Source organism: Myxine glutinosa, chromosome 1, assembly GCF_964187855.1.
Source record: "Myxine glutinosa chromosome 1, kmMyxGlut1.1, whole genome shotgun sequence".
Lineage (NCBI taxonomy): Eukaryota > Metazoa > Chordata > Myxini > Myxiniformes > Myxinidae > Myxine > Myxine glutinosa.
In genome coordinates, this window is record NC_136261.1 from 5,001 (window position 1) to 15,000 (window position 10,000).

The window sequence follows — 10,000 nt, forward strand, 5'->3', positions numbered from 1 at the left end:
GCCGGACGCCGCAGGAGCCGCGACGCTCTGCAGGGCGCGGGCCCCTATCTCGGGTAAAACCCATTCCAGGGCGCCCGTCCCTTCACGAAGAAAAGAAAACTCTTCCCGGCACCCCCGCCGCCGTCTCCAGGCGCGCTTTGCGTTACCGCAACGTTGGGAGGCCGCGACAAGCGCGAGCCGTCCCCCGACCTTTCTCCGCACTCTGGGTTCGGGGATCTGAGCCCGATTCCCTTTCGCTCGCACCGGGGCAGATGGGAGCCCATCGCCCAACATCGTCCGTAAGGCCTTCGCCCGTCACTTAGGACCGACTCACCCATGTCCAAGCGCTGTTCACATGGAACCCTTCTCCACCTCGGCCTTCAAAGTCTCTCGTTTGAATATTTGCTACTACCACCAAGATCTGCACCCGCGGCGGCTCCACCCGGGCCCGCGCCCAAGGCTTCAGCGCCACCGCGGCGGCCCTCCTACTCGTCGCGGCGTAGCGCACGGACATGCGCGCGCGCGCGCGGCGCGCCACGGCTAAAAGCCGAGCGACCGCGACGCACGCGCGCCAACTGGTTACATCGCCTGCGACGGCCGGGTATAGGCCCGACGCTCGAGCGCCATCCATTTTCAGGGCCAGTTGATTCGGCAGGTGAGTCGTTACACACTCCTTAGCGGATTCCGACTTCCATGGCCACCGCCCTGCTGTCTCGACCAACCAACACCTTTTGCCAGGGCTCCGATGAGCGTTCGCGTTCGGCGCCTTAACCCGGCGTTCGGTTCATCCCGCAGCGCCAGTTCTGCTTACCAAAAGTGGCCCACTGGGCAGCTCGCATTCTTCGCTCGCGCGCCCGCCGCCCGGTAAGACGGCGGAACGCACGCGCCCGGCTCCGAAGACGCGAGCCGGGCGTCTTACCCATTCAAAGTTTGAGAATAGGTTGAAGCCGTTTCGGCCCCAATGCCTCTCGTCAGTCGCTTTACCGGATAAAACTGCGCATCCAGCGAGAGCTCCAGCTATCCTGAGGGAAACTTCGGAGGGAACCAGCTACTAGATGGTTCGATTGGTCTTTCGCCCCTACGCCCGGGTCGTACGATCGATTTGCACGTCAGAACCGCTGCGGGCCTCCACCAGGGTTTCCCCTGGCTTCGCCCTGCCCGGGCGTAGCTCACCATCTTTCGGGTACCAACAAGTACGCTGTGGCTCCGTCCGCCTCCGCCGGCTCGCGCCGGACGGAGAGCGTAGGACGGGCCGGCGGTGCGCCTCGCCCCTGCCACGGCGGCGAGGATCCCGCCCCACGGTGGAACGAGCGCGGGCGCGAGGGACGCCCCTGCCGGCGCGGGTTCGGCCTCGCGCGGCGCTAAAGCGCGCCGACACGGACGACGCGGCACCCCCCCGGGAGAACCCGGGGAAAGCAACCGCGGCCGACCGAGCGACGCGCCCGCACCGCGCGAAACGCGGCCCGCGGACGACGACGGGGCGCCTGGACCCGGCCGCGCACGCACCGCACACTTTCATTGCGCCTCCGGGGTTTCGATCGAGCCCTTCGACTCGCGCACGTGTTAGACTCCTTGGTCCGTGTTTCAAGACGGGTCGGGTGGGATTCCGACCCTCGCCGCAGACCCCGAGCGCCGGGGACCGCACCGCCAACGCGCGACGCGGCGCGCACGACGGGCAAAACGCGCGCGCGCGCGGGCGGAACGCCGGGGACACACCGGCCCGTGAGAGCCGAGAGCCCCGAGGCCCGCCCGACGCGCGCGCGAAAACCCGCGACGCGCCGGCCGCGCGGACGCGGAAACGGCCCCTGCCGGAGACGCGCACCGCTCCGGCGCCGCACCGCGGTCGACGACGCACTGAGGACAGTTCGCCGCCAGTCGACGGCACGGCGGGGAGCGGGGCGCCCCGGACGCGCGACGCGCGGCCCCCGAAGGCAGCCGCGATCGCGCGCGGCGCGGCGTCAGACTTTGTTCTCGTCCCGTTTCCCTCGGTCCCGGGGCGAGCGAACGCTATCGCCAGGCCCCCGCGACGAGCGCGGCCCGGTGCCGACGAGCGGCACCGGGTCGCAGACCCCGCCGCGGCGCCTCGACGGATTCGCTCCTCGAAGGTTGTCCGCCGAAAAACCCAGGCGCTCCTGGCCGCCTCCGGAACCGGTCGCGGCGCACCGCACGCGGAGAAACTGCACCGGGCGGCGGCCGCGTCCGCCGCGGGGCGAGGCCCGCCCGCGCGTTGACCGGGATCGCCGAAGCGCACCCACGAGGGGAGACGCGACGGCGTCCGGGCGCGGGGCGGGTACCGCGACACCCGCGACGGGCGACCGACCCCACGGCTGACTCCTCCGGGCGGACCGCGCGGATCCCACCCGTTTACCTCGCAACGGTTTCACGAACTCTTGAACTCTCTCTTCAGAGTTCTTTTCAACTTTCCCTCACGGTACTTGTCGGCTATCGGCCTCGTGCACGTATTTAGCCTTGGATGGAGTTTACCACCCGCTTTAGGCTGCATTCCCAAGCAACCCGACTCCAAAGAGACCCGACCCCGGCGCGTCGGGGGCCAACGCACCGGCCTTCCACCGTCCATGGAGGAGGCCCCGATCGAAAGGACTTGGACCCCCGAGCGACACCGGGAGGTGCGAGCTCCTGTACGCCACAGGTCCACGCGCCCGTAATGCGAGCGGGGATTCGGCGCTGGGCTTTTCCCTGTTCACTCGCCGTTACTGAGGGAATCCTCGTTAGTTTCTTTTCCTCCGCTTAGTAATATGCTTAAATTAAGCGGGTCGTCACGTCTGATCTGAGGTCGCAAACATCGAAGTGCTCCCGGAGACGGGACCTTGGCTCTCTCTCTCTCTCTCTCTCTTGACTGTCTCCCTTCGTCTCTCTTTGTCCCCCGTGTCCCCGTGTCCGGCGCCGTGGCGAAGGCGGACTGGCCTGGCCTGGCCGCTCCTTACGCGTTACGGACGCTCGGACCTGGCGCTCTGTGCGTCTCGCGGGCTCTCTCATCGCCCTCGCCCTCGGTGTCACGCGCCGAGCGCGCGCGCGGACACGCGTCACGAAGTCGGGCTCGCTCTCATTCGAGGTCCACCGACGAGCACGCGCGCCGCGCCCCGAAGGCGCGGCACCGAGTCACGAGCGCCAAAAAAAAACCAAAGCCACCGCGGCGATGGAGCAGCGAGCGAGTCGAGTAAGCTGCATTTCGGCGAGGCGCGACCGAACGGGCGGTCCCGCGCTCCCATTCGCGGGGGCATCACGAGGCCCGGCCGGCCGCGAGGCAAAACGAAGGCGCGGGCCGGGACGCTCGCGCTCCCGATCGATAATCGAGCGACCCTCAGACAGGCGTGGCCCCGGGTGTGTAGCCCGGGGCCGCAATGTGCGTTCAACGTGTCGATGATCAGTGTATCCTGCAATTCACACCAGTTCTCGCAGTTGGCTGCGTTTTTCATCGACGCACGAGCCGAGTGATCCACCGCTGTGAGTCATTCCAAGACGATGACTTTTACCACGGCCCACGACAAAGGACGTCGTCGTCGTCTTTGTCATCGCGTCGACGTCCCTCCGTCCCACCATCGCTCGGCCCTTTTTCGGCCCGAGGGTCCGGGACACCGCCGCGGACTCTCGATCGACTGCGCTACCGGCAGACACATCCGGTGACAAACGCCGACGCATCGCCGACACGGCGCCGGCGATCGCGTCTTCCACCTCTCTCCCTGGGTCGCATCGCTAGGGGTATAATAGCGTAGGGTCCTCGGCGTTCGGCGCGCGCCGTACGCCGCGCGGCCACCCTCGAACGACAAAAAAAGGACCGAGGTCCTAGTCCATCGAACGGTGGCGCCGCGCGGCGCATCGAACGCGGCCTCGGCCGTTCGCCCTTGGGCCCCCCTTGGCCCCCGTGGGCCCTTCACGCTGGCTCATTCGGCTCGTCGCGTCGCCTCGTGTCGACCAGAGGAGCACCGCCGCCTGGACGACCACGGACGACCACGTACGTCTGTCTCCTTCTCTCTCGCGTGCCTCTCGCTCGTGTTGTCCCGATAATGATCCTTCCGCAGGTTCACCTACGGAAACCTTGTTACGACTTTTACTTCCTCTAGACAGTCAAGTTCGCTCATCTTTTCGGCGCACCGGCACGAGCCGAGAACGGCCCGTGCAGGGGCTGATCCGAGGATCTCACCAAACCGTCCGATCGGTAGTAGCGACGGGCGGTGTGTACAAAGGGCAGGGACTTAATCAACGCGAGCTGATGACTCGCGCTTACTGGGAATTCCTCGTTCGTGGGACACTGTCTCAAGCCCCAGTCCCCATCACGGACGGGGCTCAGCGGTTTACCCGAGCCTGACGGCGAAGGGCAAGGTACACGCTGGCCCGTCCAGTGTAGCGCGCGTGCGGCCCCGGACATCGAAGGGCATCACAGACCTGTTATTGCTCCATCTCGCACGGCTTGCAGCCGCTCGTCCCTCTAAGAAGTTAGTCCGCCGGCCACACCAGGGTCGCGGAACTAGTTAGCGTGTCGGAGTCTCGCTCGTTATCGGAATCAACCAGACGGATCGCTCCACCAACTAAGAACGGCCATGCACCACCACCCACAGAATCGTGAAAGAGCTCTCAGTCTGTCAATCCTTCTCGTGTCCGGCCCAGGTGAGCTTTCCCGTGTTGAGTCAAATTGAGCCGCAGGCTCCACTCCTGGTGGTGCCCTTCCGTCAATTCCTTTAAGTTTCAGCTTTGCAACCATACTCCCCCCGGAACCCAGAAACTCCTGGTTTCCCTCATGGCTGCCGGACGGGTCATGCCATTCGACGCCGCCCGATCGCCGGTCGGCATAGTTTACCGTCGAAACTAGGGCGGTATCTGATCGCCTTCGAGCCTCCGACCTTCGTTCTTGATTAAGGAAAACATTCTTGGCAAATGCTTTCGCTTTAGTCCGTCTTGCGCCGGTCCCAGAATTTCACCTCTCGCGGCGCAGTACGAATGCCCCCGGCAGTCCCTCTCAATCATGACCTCCGTCCCGCAAAACCAACAAAATAGGACCGAGGCCCTATTCCATTATTCCCAGCTGCGGTGTACAGGCTCTACCGACCCGCTCTGAGCACTCCAGTTTCCTCAAGGTAAACGCTTTCGGCCCACAACGGACACTCATCCAAGAGCGTCCGCAGGGCTCCGACAGTCTCGCCGCCGGGGACGGGCGGGGAGAGGAAGCGCGCCTTGCGACGCGTCCCCCCCGCGAGCCCCGGCGTGATTTCCAAATACGAGCTTTTTAACTGCAACAGCGTTCGCTTACGCTGTTGGAGCTGGAATTACCGCGGCTGCTGGCACCAGACTTGCCCTCCAATGGATCCTCGCACATGGGTTTAAGGTGCACCCATTCCGATAGCAGCGCCTCGACCGAGGCCTGCATCGGTATTTTTCGTCACTACCTCACCGTGTCGGGAGTGGGTAATTTGCGCGCCTGCTGCCTTCCTTGGATGTGGTAGCCGTTTCTCAGGCTCCCTCTCCGGAATCGAACCCTGATTCCCCGTCACCCGTAGCCACCATGGCAGGCGCGAAGCCTGCCATCGAAAGTTGATAGGGCAGACATTCGAATGAAACGTCGCCGGCGCGGAGGCCGAGCGATCTGCAATCGTTTATCCAGAGTCACCATCCCGTGGACGGGCCCGCGTGGGCGCCGCGTCGATTTTTGGTGCTGATAAATGCGCGCCTCCCCACAGGACGCCAGGAGAACCCGACACCCGCGGGGACCGGCGCTCGTTTGCATGTATTAGCTCTAGAATTGCCACAGTTATCCAAGTAACGTCCGAGCGCTCAAAGAGACCATAACTGATTTAATGAGCCATTCGCAGTCTCAACGGGTCTGTCCGTTCGCACTTAGACATGCATGGCTTAGTCTTTGAGACAAGCATATGCGGCTGGCAGGATCAACCAGGGAGCGGCGCCATGATTCGGTAGAAACCAGCCGCCTTCGGGCCGTCGAGGTGAGGGCGACGCACCCGTCGTGCACGTCGTCCTTCCCCGACGGCCCATGGAGCAGCGGGGAGGACCGCGCGACGGGTCGCTCGACGCTCGAGCGCAGGCGACCACGCGGCGGAACCCCCGCGACCGATCCGTGTCCCGTGTCCCTTGTCCCTTGTCCGTATTCCCTCCTCGTGACCACGACTACTCCATGTGTGCACGCTCCCCCATGGAGCTGCCGCGGCGGCGGCACCGGCATCATCACGCCGCATATCGACAACCGACGCAACGTGGCAACGGCGGAACACGACGACCGTACCATATACCATTCCCGCTCGGACGACCGTCCGTGGCACGAGTCACTTCACCGTGCCGAGTGTGCAGTGTCCGCGACGAGGTCCGCAGGAGCGGGGCGCAAGGCGCGTGACGCACGTGAAACGAACGACCGGTGTCGTCATGCCTCGAGCCGGGGTGCCTCGCCTCGTCGGGCACTTCGCCCGCCTCCGCGGTGCGAGCCCTCCATCACCCTCCTCCGGCGTCGCCGAATCGACCGACCGTGCGCACGCACCTGCCTGCCTGCAAACGCCTCGTCGTTTCTGCGTATATCGCATCGTCCAAAAAGCAAAAGGAGCACGCAACTTCGGCCGCTCGAGGAAAGACGGCGAACGCCTCACGTTACGACTAGGAGGCGAGCGTCGATCCCCGGGGCGGCCGGGTTCACGGAACCCTGAGTTCGTTCGTTCGTTCGTCCGTCCGTCCGTCACGGACGACACGACACGACCACCACCGGTGAAACTGCTCGGACACGTTTTGATAATGCACGCCGTGAAGCGGGCCGCGGAGCCAATCGGGCACACAAGCGCGCTCACGGTCGACACGACCGTGCCGGTCACCCCGTTCGAGGAGAAGACCCGACCGATAGAAACAACGGAGGGACTCCCGACGGGGAGCGGCAAAATCGCCAGCCGATCGACTGTGGGAGGTCATGCACAGTCCTCACGACGACCTCATAGGGCATCAATCCAGTCAAGGTTGGGCCCGTCATCGAAAGCCTCGGGTTACCCGGAGTCGAAGGCGTCCGGTCGACAAAATACCATGGTGAAGCCGAGGTGCCTCATCCGGGGTGTGTTCCCGCACAAGCGGTCGGTGTACGTGCACGCCAACACACTCAAGCGCCACGCACGCTAATGCCATCGGGTACCCTGGTAATGGTGACCTTCTAGCTAACAGGCCATCACCATTATTGGCCTTTTCCTGTTCGTTCAAGGGGGGTGGACGACAGACACAGTCGCACACACACACCCTAGCCCTCTCCGACCGCTCGCTCGCTCAGGCGCATGCCTCCTCACACTATTGTGCAGACCAGGAGTCAGGTGGCCTGGTGTGACGGGGCACGCGAACTGGTGCCGGGCGAATCGTGAAAAGGCAACGAACTGCACCGGCCGTGCCAACGCTGGGAGATTGGTTCGTTTTCTTGGTCTTCGTTCAGGGTCGACCCTAACGCTAACCCGCTAACCCTATAACCCTAACGACCCGAACCCTAACAATCCGAACCCTAACAACCCTCACCCTAACGACCCGAACCCTAACAACCCGAACCCTAACCCTAACCCCCAACAACCCTAACAACCCTCACCCTAACCCTAACCCCCAACAATCCTAACAATCCTAACAACCCTAACAACAAGGTAGGGGAACGGGGGAGAGGGGAAAAGAGGGGGGATGGGGAGGGGGGAGGGTGAGGGGGAGAGGGGAAAAGAGAGGGGGATGGGGAGGGTGATGGGAGGGTGAGGGATGGGAGGGGTGAGGGTGATGGGAGGGGTTGTTAGGGTTCTTGGTCTTCGTTCTGGGTCGACCCTAACCCCTTAACCCTAACCCTAACGACCCGAACCCTAACGACCCGAACCCTAACAACCCTCACCCTAACCCTAACCCCCAACAACCCTAACAACCCTAACAACCCTAACAACCCTAACAACAAGGTAGGGGAAAGGAGGGAGAGGGGAAAAGAGGGGGGATGGGGAGGGGGGAGGGTGAGGGGGAGAGGGGAAAAGAGAGGGGGATGGGGAGGGTGATGGGAGGGTGAGGGATGGGAGGGGTGAGGGTGATGGGAGGGGTTGTTAGGGTTCTTGGTCTTCGTTCAGGGTCGACCCTAACGCTAACCCGCTAACCCTATAACCCTAACGACCCGAACCCTAACAATCCGAACCCTAACAACCCTCACCCTAACGACCCGAACCCTAACAACCCGAACCCTAACCCTAACCCCCAACAACCCTAACAACCCTCACCCTAACCCTAACCCCCAACAATCCTAACAATCCTAACAACCCTAACAACAAGGTAGGGGAACGGGGGAGAGGGGAAAAGAGGGGGGATGGGGAGGGGGGAGGGTGAGGGGGAGAGGGGAAAAGAGAGGGGGATGGGGAGGGTGATGGGAGGGTGAGGGATGGGAGGGGTGAGGGTGATGGGAGGGGTTGTTAGGGTTCTTGGTCTTCGTTCTGGGTCGACCCTAACCCCTTAACCCTAACCCTAACGACCCGAACCCTAACGACCCGAACCCTAACAACCCTCACCCTAACCCTAACCCCCAACAACCCTAACAACCCTAACAACCCTAACAACCCTAACAACAAGGTAGGGGAAAGGAGGGAGAGGGGAAAAGAGGGGGGATGGGGAGGGGGGAGGGTGAGGGGGAGAGGGGAAAAGAGAGGGGGATGGGGAGGGTGATGGGAGGGTGAGGGATGGGAGGGGTGAGGGTGATGGGAGGGGTTGTTAGGGTTCTTGGTCTTCGTTCAGGGTCGACCCTAACGCTAACCCGCTAACCCTATAACCCTAACGACCCGAACCCTAACAATCCGAACCCTAACAACCCTCACCCTAACGACCCGAACCCTAACAACCCGAACCCTAACCCTAACCCCCAACGACCCTAACAACCCTCACCCTAACCCTAACCCCCAACAATCCTAACAATCCTAACAACCCTAACAACAAGGTAGGGGAACGGGGGAGAGGGGAAAAGAGGGGGGATGGGGAGGGGGGAGGGTGAGGGGGAGAGGGGAAAAGAGAGGGGGATGGGGAGGGTGATGGGAGGGTGAGGGATGGGAGGGGTGAGGGTGATGGGAGGGGTTGTTAGGGTTCTTGGTCTTCGTTCTGGGTCGACCCTAACCCCTTAACCCTAACCCTAACGACCCGAACCCTAACGACCCGAACCCTAACAACCCTCACCCTAACCCTAACCCCCAACAACCCTAACAACCCTAACAACCCTAACAACCCTAACAACAAGGTAGGGGAAAGGAGGGAGAGGGGAAAAGAGGGGGGATGGGGAGGGGGGAGGGTGAGGGGGAGAGGGGAAAAGAGAGGGGGATGGGGAGGGTGATGGGAGGGTGAGGGATGGGAGGGGTGAGGGTGATGGGAGGGGTTGTTAGGGTTCTTGGTCTTCGTTCAGGGTCGACCCTAACGCTAACCCGCTAACCCTATAACCCTAACGACCCGAACCCTAACAATCCGAACCCTAACAACCCTCACCCTAACGACCCGAACCCTAACAACCCGAACCCTAACCCTAACCCCCAACAACCCTAACAACCCTCACCCTAACCCTAACCCCCAACAATCCTAACAATCCTAACAACCCTAACAACAAGGTAGGGGAACGGGGGAGAGGGGAAAAGAGGGGGGATGGGGAGGGGGGAGGGTGAGGGGGAGAGGGGAAAAGAGAGGGGGATGGGGAGGGTGATGGGAGGGTGAGGGATGGGAGGGGTGAGGGTGATGGGAGGGGTTGTTAGGGTTCTTGGTCTTCGTTCAGGGTCGACCCTAACCCCTTAACCCTAACCCTAACGACCCGAACCCTAACGACCCGAACCCTAACAACCCTCACCCTAACCCTAACCCCCAACAACCCTAACAACCCTAACAACCCTAACAGGAAGGTAGGGGAACGGGGGAGAGGGGAAAAGAGGGGGGATGGGGAGGGGGGAGGGTGAGGGGGAGAGGCGAAAAGAGAGGGGGATGGGGAGGGTGATGGGAGGGTGAGGGATGGGAGGGCTGAGGGTGATGGGAGGGGTTGTTAGGGTTCTTG

General features: G+C 62.9%; 3 non-coding genes across 3 annotated transcripts in view; all 3 read right to left on the reverse strand.

Annotated features, from left to right (window-relative positions):
- Positions 1 to 2,776, reverse strand: part of LOC137419723 (28S ribosomal RNA) — a 5,282-nt gene extending 2,506 nt beyond the window's left edge. The window contains exon 1 of the ribosomal RNA XR_010983020.2: positions 1 to 2,776. This exon is cut by the window's left edge and continues 2,506 nt beyond it. This is a non-coding gene — a ribosomal RNA (28S ribosomal RNA).
- A 519-nt stretch (positions 2,777 to 3,295) lies between these two features.
- LOC137416226 (5.8S ribosomal RNA) lies at positions 3,296 to 3,451 on the reverse strand. The gene has a single exon (XR_010981874.2). It is a non-coding gene; the product is annotated as a 5.8S ribosomal RNA (ribosomal RNA).
- Positions 3,452 to 4,002: 551 nt separating this feature from the next.
- Positions 4,003 to 5,890, reverse strand: LOC144889951 (18S ribosomal RNA). Its single transcript, XR_013622166.1, has one exon. It is a non-coding gene; the product is annotated as an 18S ribosomal RNA (ribosomal RNA).
- Between the last annotated feature and the right edge of the window lie 4,110 nt (positions 5,891 to 10,000).